Genomic DNA, 14,292 nt, shown 5'->3' with positions numbered 1-14,292 from the left:
AATGCTTGAAGTTGCAAATGTTGAGGATTGATTATATTTCTGATTATAATAGCACAATTAAAAACCAATTCAATATAAAGTAGCAGCCATAGTTGGTGAAAAACTCCTGTAATTCTCCTGTGGAGTGAGTTTACAGAGAGACTAAAAAGTACTGGATCTTTAAAATTTGGGAATTAACTAAAGTGGGCTAAGTAACTCCTATACTTCCAGTTTGGGCAAGATTAAGAGACTCAATCTTTATCCCTCACACACACAGACAAACACATACCTATATATATATATATATACATATATATATACATGCATAGCTACAATAAGTAGTAATGATGGACATTAATTGTAAAAAAAATTTAAAAATACATTAGTAAGGAATTCTAAGAGAGTTTCTAGGCTAAAAATTTGCTGCCAACAGGTTTTTTTAGTACATAAAAGTACTTTGAAAAAAGAGATTGGATCACTTCTTCTTAGAGTAGAAAATTTTTATGTCTACCTCATCTCTATATCTTTTAGGAGGTAAAAAAAAAAAAAAAAAAAGGTACCACAAAGTGAATGAAGTTGTTTGATTTTTTTTTTTCCTGAAGTATAATTCCATTACAACATTGACAGCAACTACGCCAGAACATTTCCCTCAAGAACATTATTATAATGTCACATATATTTTTTCAGGTCACACATAGCTTATTATGCACACCATTCCTGAATCCATTATGAAAACCTTAATGGCTTCAGCATATTTTTCCAAGTACACATGACATTTTAAATACCATCTTCACAGTAGGATGATGCTTAGAAATGGCTGCCTATCACAGGAATAGGAGATTGTAGACAGCAATTTATCTATTGTTCCTTCTTATCTGTAAGATATGGGTTTTAGACTAGCTGATTCTAAACTTTCTTCCAGCTTGTGTTCCTATGAAAATATTTTATTTGTTTCTCCCTCCATTTTGTTCCATCTGTATTAAATGATCTAATGTGAAAGGAAGAAGGGGTATTTCTTTGGCTTAATAATCTCAAAAGGAAAAGGGGAAAATATGTACTGGAGCCCTTGACCATTTCATTTGTGTTATGGTACCGTGCTCATGAGCTTCTTCAGCCCCTTCTCTTCACTCTCTCCTTACACACCTAACTAGCTCTGTTTGTTACAGACCAATTTTAAGGCATCAGCAGAATTACCAGCCTTATTTCCTGCTCTGGTTGATGCATGGTTCAGTTTGTGCTTTCCTATCCTTTTCTGTGACAGTCCAGCCACCTTGCTATAAACCTTCATCACTTCAAGCCTAAACCATCTCTTGGTTGGTCTCCCTATCTTTAGTTTCTTCCCATCCCAATCTGTTGCTGAATTGATCTTCCTAAAATTCAGGTCTGATCATAGCATCCCTCTCTGTATTAAATAACAGTAGTTCCCTAGCACCTTCAGGATCATATGTAAAATCTTCTGTTTTTCTTTCAAATCCTGTACTCCTTTAGATCCCTTTCCCGTATATTTTGTGATCTGGTTACTTTTTATTTCATAGTCCAGGTCTTGCTGTTCCTCAAATGGGCTACTTTATATCCTGACTCCAAGTATTTTCACTGACTGTCCAGCACTATTTCTCCTAGCTTCTCTGGTTTCTTTTAGATCTCAGCTAAAATCCCACATTCTGCAAAGAGCCTTTCCAAGTTGTTTTTAATTTAAATTCCTTCTCTCAAATTATCCTGTACAAATTTTGTTTTTACACAGTTATTTACATGTTGTATCCCCCATTTGATCATTAATTCCTTGAGAGCAGATTCTATGTATTTCCAGTATAAATAGAGTTTTCTTGGCAAAGACACTAGAGTGTCTTTTTCCAGTGGGGTAAGGCAAACAGAGCTTGTGACTTGCCTAGAGTCACAGAGCTAGTGAGTGTCTAAGATCAAATTTGAACTCAGGTCTTTCAAGCCCAATGCTCTATCCATTGATCTATTGAGGTGCTTCTTTTAGCACATAGTAGATCCTAATAAGTGCTATTTATTTAACCTACTCTGCCATCATCAAATCATATTTCTTGGCCTTCCTTTTTTGTTGACACCACTGTATTAGTAGATCTTAATATCATAAGATTTAAAATTGGGAGGAATTTCAGATCAGATTAAGTCAACATGTATTTGTTAAAGTACCTATTATGTGCTTAGCACTGTGCTAAATTCTTGAGACTCTTAAGAAGGAAATAAAATTAATCTTTGCCCACCAGAAGCTTACATTCTAATGGGGAAGAAAACACGAAAACAATTATTTGTAGAAGATATAATGTTCCTAAGCACAAGAAGTCTATAATATATCTTTTCTTTCTTTCCATGGAGAAAATGTATACATTAAATAAGCTTCATTCAAGTGTGACTTAATGTGTTATTGGCCATGAATTCAATGTTAATCAACAAAAGCATACATTTAGAAAAAAAGAAGAGGAACTTCATTAATACATACATGAAGGCACTGCAGAAAGTACTAATGTAAATGTGACCAGAACCTTGCAGGAATCTATACCTATATTACCCCAAGGAGCTATGATTCATTATTCCTTAATTCAATATTTGCAGAGATTTGAGAATCTACTACATATAATATTAATAATAATTTAAATTAAAAGATCATTAAAATGGAGTTGAACTCTTAATTATGAAAAAAAATTGAAGGTCTTAGAGAACATATAATGGAAACATGCCTTCTTGTCCATAGTTGGAAGACTACAATGTCAAAATAATTTGTACATTTCAGGATGCATTCACTGTATCACATGGTTTAACTGTTTTTCTCTGTCACAAAGGAAGATTTAGTCTGGGATGAAAGGAGATTGAAAAGTCCATGATATAAAGGGGAAAAGGGCATTAATTAAACACTTTTAAAGTAAAATAAAACTAAATAAAATGAACCTTAGCTAAAACAGAAATTAGTGGTCTATTTTAAGTCAGTGATAATAACAGCTTTATCCAATAGCAATGTCTGGAGTCTAATTCTAAAAATTTTCCAATAACAACAAATAACAACAACTATAAGTCTTATCTTTTAGACAAAAACTTTCTTATAAATTGTTTGCCTATCTCTTTTAATGGTTATTGAGGAAAGGAAATTGAGATTTTAGTTGAAAAACTTCACAATAAGGAAAGATTCTCTTTAGAAGAGAGAGATAATAATATACAAATATATTTTGTTCCAAAGAAATGTTTTATTTTAATTATTCATAAACAGTCAAAATATTTCTCCAAGTGACTATAATAAAATAATCTTTAAGATATGTGTATCAATTCATATATTCTTATAATTGGGGTATAAAAAACCCCTGAAAAGCCAACATAAATATCTCACAAGGGCTTGCCCAGCTGCTATGATGGAAACAGTTAAAAGGTCTTGAAGTTTCCAGAAGTTAATCTCTGCCTTGTAGAGCAACAATGAAAGCTTTATTCTGTACCCCAAACATTTCATGATGTGGGTCATATACACGCAGGGGCCCCTTTATGAAAATGGTGAAAGTTGAGAAATTGTAGTTTTGTTATCTGAAACCTATTAGCCATTAAAACAGCTTTCCAGGGTTTATTATTTATAACTGCTCACTAGAATAAATAGTAATATTGGAGGCTCAAAATTTCTTTTCCATAGTCTGATTGTTCTGTTTTGTCTTGTTTTGTTCTCCTTGTATTTCAAGAAGATGTATGTTTCTTGCCTTAACAATTAATAGTAAATTCTTTGGCTGCACTATTCAGACATCTCAGAAGTCCCTTAGTATTTCAGATGTATAAAGAACTTTAGTAATGATTGAGAATTTCAACCCAGAGAGCTGTGAGAGTTTGCTGTAAGACCCCCATCTGAGATATTCAAGGATGATCACTGTAAATTATAGGAAACTGACTGAATAAAAAATCAGACTCCTCACTTACTAATTTTCAAGCCATGCCAAGCTGAAAGTAATAATATTTTAAAAATTTCAACAGTAAACCAAAGTGAACTGCTGGAATTGTGTCTGTCTGTAGACAAAATTGTCTGCAATTGTTGACAGAAATAAAGACATAGAAATAGAGAAATGGAGAAAGACATATAAACAGATGGTGGAACTTTACCTATGATTTTTTTAAGAGCTTCTAAATGAGAAAATTTGTACTATCAATTTAGGCTGGTAATTTCTTTGCAACTTTTTTTTATTTTTATTTTATTTTATTTTATTTTATTTCCTAAAATTCTTAAAAATTAAAAACCTTAATTATCCAGGCTCATAGCCATTATATTTTAGAGGTAGGCCTTGAACCAGGTCTTCTTGCTTTGAGGCTAACTGCTTCTTTCTGAGTTATTGATTTTACTTGCTTATAAAGAGTAAGAAAATAGAAGGAGCATAGCAGAAAGGGCCTGCTTTTGGGAGGATAGAAGGAGCATATATAGCCAGAAAGAAGTCAAGAAATTTAGTTTGGAATGCTGCTTTTACTACTTATTTTTTGTATCACATAAGGCAAGTCATAACCTCTCTAAGCTTTAGTTTTCTCTTATGTAAAAATTGAGACTTTGACTAAATGACTTCTAAGGTCCCTTCTGATTCCATATCTATAATCTTATGATCTTTTCAGAGAGTTAAAGAAGAGTAAGATAGTAGAAAGAGAGCATTGGTCTTTTCACTAAGTTGGCCTTTTTCAATATAGTTTTCAGATAGTTATGTGACCAGGTAAGTCATTTAACATTCTTGGAATTCAATTGCCTCCTCTTAAAATAGGGATAATTATGTTTGTATCACTTACCTCATAGAGTTATTATGATGCAAGTGCTTTATTTTTTAAAATATATTTTTATTCCCCATCATTACACGCTAAAACAATTTTAAACATATTTTTTTTAAGTTTTGTATTCCAAATTCTATCCCTCTCTCACCCTTCCTTGAAAGAGTAAGCAATCAAATGCAGGTTATATATATGTGCAATTGGACATGAATAAAAGAAAAAGAATGAGTGAAAGTGAAAAATTGCCTATTTCAGTCTGTATTCAAACAATATTAATTCTTTCTCTGGAGGTTCATAATATGCTTCCAGAGTTTAGTTTTGCAAATAGACCCTTCTTTATAGATGTAGTAGCAATATTGGGTTGTTTTTTTTTTTTGAGAGACATTTGGTGTTAAATGATTTTTCTAGGGTCTCACACAACTGGTAAGTGTTAGATATCTGAGACCATATTTGAATTCAGATCCTTCTGACTTCAGAGCTGGTAGTCTATCCACTGTGCCACCTTGCTGTCCCAAGCAGTAGTGTTTCTTGGTCAAAGAGTATGTACAGTTTTATAGAATTTTAGGCATAGTTCCAAATTGTGTGTCAAAATGGCTGAATCAATTCACAACTCCATCCACAATGTATTATATTAGTGCTCCAGTTTTTCTACCTTTCTTCCAACATCCAACATTTGAGAAAAGTATTTAAAAATATAAATAGTTATTATAATTAGAGAAATTTTAGAGAAATTAATGAAGGAACTTCTATATAGGTCCTCCTTCTAGCCCAAAAAAAAAAGAGAAATGATAGTAATTTTGGAGAAATCAGCTATTATCTTCTTGTTTATGATTAACAAATAGGAACACAATGCATATGTTCCAAAACTAAATCATAAACTTTAGATGAGTGAATTTTTCAAAGTTTAAAGTCATTTTTGAGCTTCTAAAAAGGAGTTTAATTCAATAAAGAGATCATTTCTCTCCCCCCCCCCAAAAAAAAAAAAGTTCTGGTAATAGTCATGAATGAGAAAGGGTTTAAAGCAGTATGACTACATGACTATATAATGAAGCTCTCTAATTGGATCAAATTTAATAATGTTTTATTTAAAATGAAGACATAAAAGCAAGAAACTGAGAAAAAATACAAGAGAAATGTGCTTCTGTAAGATATCAGGGAAGCTACAGCCCCGTAGGAATTGCAGTTTACTAATAATGCTAAGGACAACAGTAACAACAAAACTGTCATGTTAAGAGTAAGATGAATTACCAAGAAATATTATATTTCCTTACTATGGGGAAGAAATCTATGTTAATTTCAACCCCCACTAATATTATTAGTAACCTAGAGATTGTTTTTAAATGATAATTTGTAATTTGTTGGATTTTTTGTAAACTGTTCATATCCATATCTTGTTTATAGCCTTATATTAGAGAATGGTACTTCTTAATCTTTTTTATTTGTAACTTTCAATCAACAAAAATTTATTAAGTGCTTGCTGTATTTTAGGTACTATGCTAAGTAGTGAAGATACAGGAAAAAAGGCAAAAATAAAAATTCCCTGCCATTGAGGAAATAGTGACCTAATAGATGAGATGAGGTACTTAAATAAAAAGAAATACACAGAGCTGATGGAAGGTAACTTTAGAGTCAGTCAATTACCTGCAATTTGTTAATCTTTAAGGAAGTCAGGAATACAGAAAAGCTGCAGCAGAGGAGAGGAGAGAACACACATCTTGGGTTTTAGACCTGGATAAAGAGATATTCAGTACAAAGATCTTTTTCCTCTTTTGTAGTTGCTCTTCTTATTTTAGTTACATTGATTTTGTTTATTCAGAACTTCAAAATTGTTTCAAAAAAGATAAAACTCCCTATTTGATCTTTTTTGATTTGGGGGGTGGGTGGGGGTAAGAATTTTACTACTATCCATAAGTGTGTTTTCCGCTATTTTAAGTTTTCATGGTGTCTAGATTTTTAAAAATAAATTTCAAATATTGTATTATATAGGATTTAGTGCTTTTTTAAACTAAATTTCTAGGAACTGTTCCCTCCTTTTCACAAAAGTTCTATTGAGCAGACTTCTCAACTAGTTTGCATTCTTGAGTCTATTTAAATACTGGACTGCTGGTTTGTTTGTTTTGTAAATTCTATCTTGATTATCTTATCTATTTTACTTAATTGCTTATCGAAGAGATGGCTTGTGAGTACCAAGAAAGAAAAGCAATGATCCAAGCCAGCATGGATTCATTAGAAATAAGTCATATTAATCCTATATCTTTTTTTTTATTATAGCTTTTTATTATTTAAAAGATATATGCATGGATAATTTTACAGCACTGACAATTGCCAAGCCTTTTGTTCGAACTTTTCCCCTCCTTTCCCCCACCCCTTCTCCCAGATGGCAGGTTGACCAATACATGTTAAATATGTTAAAGTATAAGTTAAATACAATATATGTATACATGTCCAAACAGTTATTTTGCTGTACAAAAAGAATCGGACTTTGACATAGTGTACAATTAGCCTGTGAAGGAAATCCAAAATGCAGGCGGACAAAATTAGAGGGATTGGGAATTTTATGTAGGTTCATAGTCATCTCCTAGAGTTCTTTTGCTGGGTGTAGCTGGTTCAGTTCATTACTGCTCTATTGGAACTGATTTGGTTCATCTCATTGTTGAAGATGGCCACATCCATCAGAATTGATCATCATATAATCCTATATCTTTTAAAAAAAAAAAAAAAACCTAATTTACTTGGGGAAATTCTAAATTTTAATATAGCAATTGGAAAAATTCTTCAAGATATTTTTGAGCTTCCTAAAGGCAAGAACTATTTTGTTTCCCTTTTTTTTTTAAATCCCCAGTGTTTAGCACAATGCAAGCTCTATAAGTACTTAATTTTGCTTATTAATTAATTGATGGACAGATAGGGGTAGATGAAAACTAAAAGAAAGTAGTCAACATCTTCAAGAGCTTCAGAAAAATCCAGACTGGGGAAAAGTTCTTCTAAAAAAGCAGGTTCAATCCATAGATATGGTGGGGAGCCAGATTTCCCGGGAGTGAAACATTTATGAAAGATTAGGAAGTTTAAACTAAAAGGTGATAACATCTCTTCTTAGGAGTTTGGCTATTAGAGGAGAGAGAGAAAGAATAATAGCTTCCAGGGATCATATTGCTTTCAGGTCTGAGTGTCATATTTTGGGAATAATTTTGATGATTGGAAGCCAGTCAAAAAAAAGTAAGACTTTAATGGTAAGAGGACATGAAGTAAGAAAAGCTCATGAAGAAATTAGAGCTATTTGGAGAAGTTACATAGGATAATCATTGTCTTCAAGTATTTGAATAATTTCCACGTTCTCAATTGTTGTTATGACCAATGGATGCAAAATATGTGACATTTAAGTATGAAATAAGCATTTCTTTTTTCTACATAGAGTTGCCCAGAATTGGGATAGACTGTCTTGGGATTTGATTACTTTTCTGGGATGGTGCCTATTACCAATACTGAAAAAGAAACTCACATATAGAAACTTCATATAACAATCTCTATATCTTTATCTATTGTTTTTTTTGTGTGTGGTTGTTTTTGTTTTTGTTTTGTCTCAGATAAAAGTATTAGAGGAAAAAATTAGAATAGGTTTTGTTGAGTGACATTTTGAATGATTATAAAAGTTTGGAAAATACCTCAGTTTAAAAGTATTCAAACAGTTTTTTTTTTTAATCACTTTTCAGAACATTTAATTTTTATCATTTTTATGGCACATCTCATTTTAATTTATAATTATTTGTGTTTACCTCATGTCCCCAACAACTAACCTTCTTGTCCTCAGGGAGTTTAAAATCTTATGAAGAGATGACATATTGTAGGCAGAAATAATTATCATCACTTAGTTTCCCCATAATTCAGCCCCATGGTGAAATAAACATTTGTTGAATAATAAAACATGGAAATTATAACATTGTTTATAACATTGCTATTATAAATATTAGGTAGCTCTTAAAAATAAATATGCATGAAAATATAATTAAAATGTTGAAATATGGCTTTTATGTAGTTAATAAAAAAATTTAACCTGGACAATGTATCACTTTTCTACCCAAGAATCTCATTGATGTTTATTTTGTGTAGCTCAACCCTCCAGATCTTTGCAAATGACATTATTAGTGTTAAATTTCCAAAGATTTCTGTAGTTACCCTTCTGTAAAATGTTATTTATCCTCACATCTTACTTCCAGCTGTGTTGTCTAAATAAGAAATGTGACTTCTGGGGCAAAGGGTGTGAGCAAAGGGGGAACCACTTTAAGGGTCTAGAGCACAGGTAATTAATTATCTATTATTTACTGATTGCAAACTAATAGATTAGGCCATAGACCTATATAAGATGGTTATCAGTGCCTTTATATAGATTATAGTAGTAAAAACTATATAGTAATTTATTTTAAATTTTGTAAATGCCCTATCCCACTAATGGCAAAGAAAAACATATTGATTGTGATTAGATTAGAACACCCCACTTTAAAATAGATGGCTATTCTTAAGATACTAGGAAATTTCTTCAGGGAGTAATTAGCCTTATCTCAGTTTCTTTCTATCCTAGACTTTATTCCTACCAATAAGATATATTACCAAGATTGAAGATATGGAAAAAGTGGTTTTGTTTGTTTATTTTGCCTTGGGGAAAAGAAAGGAATGCAACTTTTGAAGCTAAGCCTTTAAATAGAGTTTTTAATGCTGTAATTCAAGGATTTTTATCTAGGTTTGATGCTTGTTTTGGTGTGAGACCTGGTTATATTAGTTCAGGAAACAAGAAATTCTCTGTTGTGGTTCTGCGATTGGGTTGGGTTAGAAAAATGGAAAATTGCTATTTTTTCCTAACATGTCACTTTCCTGCTTTTTAGAGATATGGGAGAGATGGTGAGGGTCATGAATCATAAATTTAGTCAAATTTTTTGAATGATCAGCCAAAATCTGTCCAAATCATGTATATGACTAATCAAATCTCACTAATTATCTGCACAAATTATTCTTTGAATAACTTGTAGGTTTTAAAGGGGAAAAATTAACCAGGAACACAGAAGCAAATAAATAAATGATGGTTCCTGAAGGTTAGTAATGAGAAAAAAATATTAGAAAGGCAGTTCACTTATGGGGGTCCATATGTGTTAGGTTACAGAGTTTATTGTATTTTTAGGAATTCTAAAGTCATTGAAGATTTTGAAATATAGGAGAGGCCTGCCAAAGAACTTGAACACCTGAGTCTTCTTCATTTGGTTCTTTGAGATACTGATTCTAAAGCTAAATGATTGCTAACATTAATTACTTCTTCTTTAATATATTGATTTTTTAACACCTTCCTTGGGGACTTTGTTAGACTTTCTAATGTGTTAAGGCAATATATCATAAAAATAAATATTTAAAGTTTAGGATTAAAAACAAGTTTCCTGATAACAAGTGACAAGACCAAATAAACTAAGAACTTGAAAATATAGAGGTTTGAGGGTTTGATAGTTGTAGACTTAAATTTACAAAATATGTTCATTCCTGGGGTAAATCCACATTGCTGGAAGGTTAAGAAAGCCTCCAGAACATTTGATAAAATGTCATTTTATCTTGACATTGAAAGAGCTCAAGGAATTTCATACTGTGCCTCTCTCTCCTGTTGGAACATATCCCCCCCAGACCCCTATGGAGTTCTTGTCAAGTGGTAAGGAAAGCCTCTTTGTCAAAGCTTTCCTTTCCCCATTCCAAGGTTCATAGAAGAGACCATATTTTCTAGTTGTAGTGAGCTTGATACATGAACTAAATATGCAATTTGTCCTTCAGCTTTCTCAATAAACATTTGAAAAGTATGCAATAAGATTCAAATGCAAGGGTTGGCAAGCCTGCTCCCCCTTCCCCTTTTCCAAGAGTTAAGGAATTAATTCTCTGTTGTTGTTTAGTAAGAAAAGAGATAGTTTCAACTATGACTCCTTCAAATGGCCTTGTCTGCACATGCTATCCTACCTTTAGTCACTTGATTATATGAGTAATCATATGCTTTACTGAGTAGAGGTAAGGATGGAGCTGAAGGTACAAGGACAAGAAAACAAGGATGTAAACTCAAATAAATTGACTAAAGATCTAAGTTAGAGAATTTTATTTTTAAAATATTATTTGTTTTATGAGATATCTCTTAGAAAGTAGGGAGAAGGGAAAGGAAAAATGAAGGAAATTTAGGCCAAATTCTTCCTCCTGCTTTATATAATTTGACACCACCCAACCAATTCAACCTATTTTTCTCCTCCTCTCCTAAAGTAACTCCATCCTCTCTGCTCTCCTATGTTCTTTATTTCTGTTTTCTGAATCTACAATGCACTTGGTTCTCCACTAAACAAGCAGAAGAACTTTATAAAGTAGAGGCTTAGGCCTCAAATTCTTGTAATATTGTCCTTAATTCAGTAAGGAATAAGTCCTTGCCACTCCCATATCCTAGTTCTGATTCAATTTTTTTTTTCTTTTAAGGAAAGGCATTTTCCTATTTGAAAACTGTTTCCCTGCTTCTCTGCTTGCCTCCTCTCTATCCCCAGAGTTCTATCAGGATATATGAAATAAATATTTCTATATCTAACATTTCCATTTTACTCTGGCATTAAAGACATCAGGGTTCTTTTCTTTTGAAGACATCCCTATGTTATATCAATGATAATTAATACAGCCTTAATATAATATCTCTGGGTTAGGATATTATAATCTGCTTGAGAAGGAAAGATAATTAGAGATTAAGGTTAAAAGGATGGGGATTAGTAAATTAATTATCCTATTTGTACTCTAAACAAATAAGCTCTGCTAGTTATTTAATTTATATAATATATAACATATAATAAATAAATATGTGTGTATGTGTGTGTATATATATATATAGTGTGCCTTAATTGTGGACAACTGGTGATATTAATAAATTGAATTTCCATTTTATTGTTATTCAATCTTTCAGTCTAATCTAGCTGACCACAGTTGGGATTTTCTTAGAGTGGTTTTACAGATGAACTAAACAGTATAAGTGACTTGCCCAGGGTCACACAATTAATTAATACTCAAGCCAGAATTGAATTCACATATATGAATCTTCCTGACTCCCGATTGGTTATTCCATCCAATGTGAAGTTCGAATTTCATACTCCTCAATGCAAAACCAGAAAATATAAACTCTCATAATGAAGCCCTCTAGGAATTTTTACAGGTATAAAAAAATTCTGGCTTCAGAATCATTAAATTCAAAGTTTTTGAGATTGTTGAATACCTGCAAAGTAAAGGTTGAAGATTTCAGCTCAAGTCCTTCTGGGCTAGTCACTTAACTTTTTCTTTTCTTTTGCCTCAGGTAGCTGTCTAAGACTTGATATGTTATTTCATATAATTGCTATTTGTGATAATAAAGAAAGTTAACCATATTTGGAATTTCTCATGCTGATGAAATCACAAATTCTTTCCCTGGTTTCCTAATTTTGCTAAATACTTGTTCTTTCTATTTAACTAATTTTGTAATCAAATGATTGAATTTGTATATTTAAATATTTTGTGTGCATGTGTATTAGCTAAAAAGATGAGTATGTAACTGTGGGAGATAGCTGCCTTAGTAGAAAATAATAGACTTTTCATTCTCCCCTTAATAGCTATGTAAACATAAGGAAATTACAACCTATCTAATATTTATTTTCATTACATATAGAATTATATATACATGCATGCGCATACATATATACATGTATTCATATTTAGTAACTATTTTATAAGGACATTATAAAAATTAGATGTACATATATAAGGTACTTCATAAATCTTGAAGAGCTTTAGAAACATTTATATATAGAAAGTTCTATCATTATTGGCAAAAGCCAATCTTCAAAAGGAAGATATGGAGTTCAAAAAATAATGCATTCACTTAATGTTGCTAAAAAATACAAATTTACACATTCTTTTTCTGTTCTGTGTGTATGGAAATGTTCGTTTTATTTGGCATTAAGTTTATAATAAAAATGAAGTTATAAATAGCTTTGCATCATGGTAATATATGAAAACTTCATTTTAAAGAAAGATATATAAAGTACATAAAGAATGATATGCTTCATTATTTCAAGGATTTAATATATTGAGAGTTAAATTGTGTCATTGAAATGTAACTAGAAATGGGAAGAAAATGCTATAAGAAAGGCTTATCACATATTTTGGGGGGCACTATTAATATAGTCACCAAATGGCAACATTGTAAAGAGGCTCCAGTGTATTTGGGGGAAAGACATATAAAAATGGTACAGTCTTTTTTACAGTTTAAATATTATGGTTATGGAATGCCAATAAAGTATTTTGAAGAGACTAGCCAGTAAAGTATTAGCATGTGATTTGCTAGGTTAGAACATAGTTTTCTCTATTTGCAAGATCCTGTATGTTGTTGATATTTTTTATAAAAACATCAAGAAAACAAAAACTGTTGCTTTTACTTTTTTTCCTTAGCTTTTCTAAATCATTAGACTTGTCAGCAATGCTATCCCCTTTCTGATTTGCAAATTGATCTATGCCCCATCTATTATTAAAATGCCTTCTGACCCTGACCCTTTTGCTAACCTTTTTTTCTTTATAAAAAGTCCATCCTTTGCTCATTATATGAAAGCATTTACACTAGATGAGATTTTATTGGATTAGAAATCAAGAAAAAAAAAGGCTTTCTCTTCTCTGATTTACTGTATTCATGATAATGTACATGTCATTTGACCTTTTTTATTTCTTGTCCTCCTCCCCGCTTCCCTCCTCCCATGCTAATTTCTGTGAATGATTAAAATAATGAACCTTGCCTTCTGGCTTAAAAAAGTTTAAAAAGGTATATGTTGGCTGTATAGATTGATGTTTCAGATCAACATAGGCTATTTCCAAGTCTAATATTTGTGAATCTACATTAAAAAAAAAAACCAAATACCTTCCAACAGCACTTTGTTGACAAAGACTTAATTTGTTTAGTTTTTGGAAAATAAATAATAGTAACCTATTGTTAAGAGTGTTGAAAGTAAGTTTCCTTACATAATTTGGAAAGTTGTATTTTGGTAATTCATAATATTTGTACAACTTATTTGACATATACTACTGTTTATCTTTTCAATTATGTAGTCTTCTCAACTTGATTGTAAGCTCCTAAGGTCAGAAAATACTGTATGTAACTTCTAGATATCTCAAATACCTCTAAAAATATATTCTATTCTATAAATTCTGTATTTATTCTATAAATGTGTAATCATATATTCTATAAATATATATATATTTATTCCATAAATATATAATAATAAGAGTGAGACAGTTGGCTCATTATATATCCTTCTATAAAGTCTACTTTCATCCAGAAAATAAGCAAAGCATGATGTATTAATTGAATATGGATCCTAAACTACTTTTTTTTTTTTTTTAACTTAAGGTCTACAAAACTGTTTTTCCTTTTACATTTATATTTTAGCTTGAAACACAGTGCCTTGCACACAGTAATAAGTAAATTTGTATTGGATTGTAGTGGATCTCTGTCATTGTATTGTGAGTAATTCAGGAATAGATACTGACTTGTAATCGTTTTTGAAT

At 31.4% G+C, this 14,292-nt stretch overlaps 1 protein-coding gene across 9 annotated transcripts in view; it reads left to right on the top strand.

Annotated features, from left to right (window-relative positions):
- XRCC4 (X-ray repair cross complementing 4) overlaps positions 1 to 14,292 on the top strand; it is a 365,806-nt gene that overhangs the window by 258,109 nt on the left and 93,405 nt on the right. The gene's annotated exons all lie outside the window — the stretch shown is intronic.

This window comes from Sminthopsis crassicaudata, chromosome 1, assembly GCF_048593235.1.
Source record: "Sminthopsis crassicaudata isolate SCR6 chromosome 1, ASM4859323v1, whole genome shotgun sequence".
Taxonomy (NCBI): Eukaryota; Metazoa; Chordata; class Mammalia; order Dasyuromorphia; family Dasyuridae; genus Sminthopsis; species Sminthopsis crassicaudata.
This window is presented reverse-complemented; position numbering and strand designations above follow the sequence as displayed.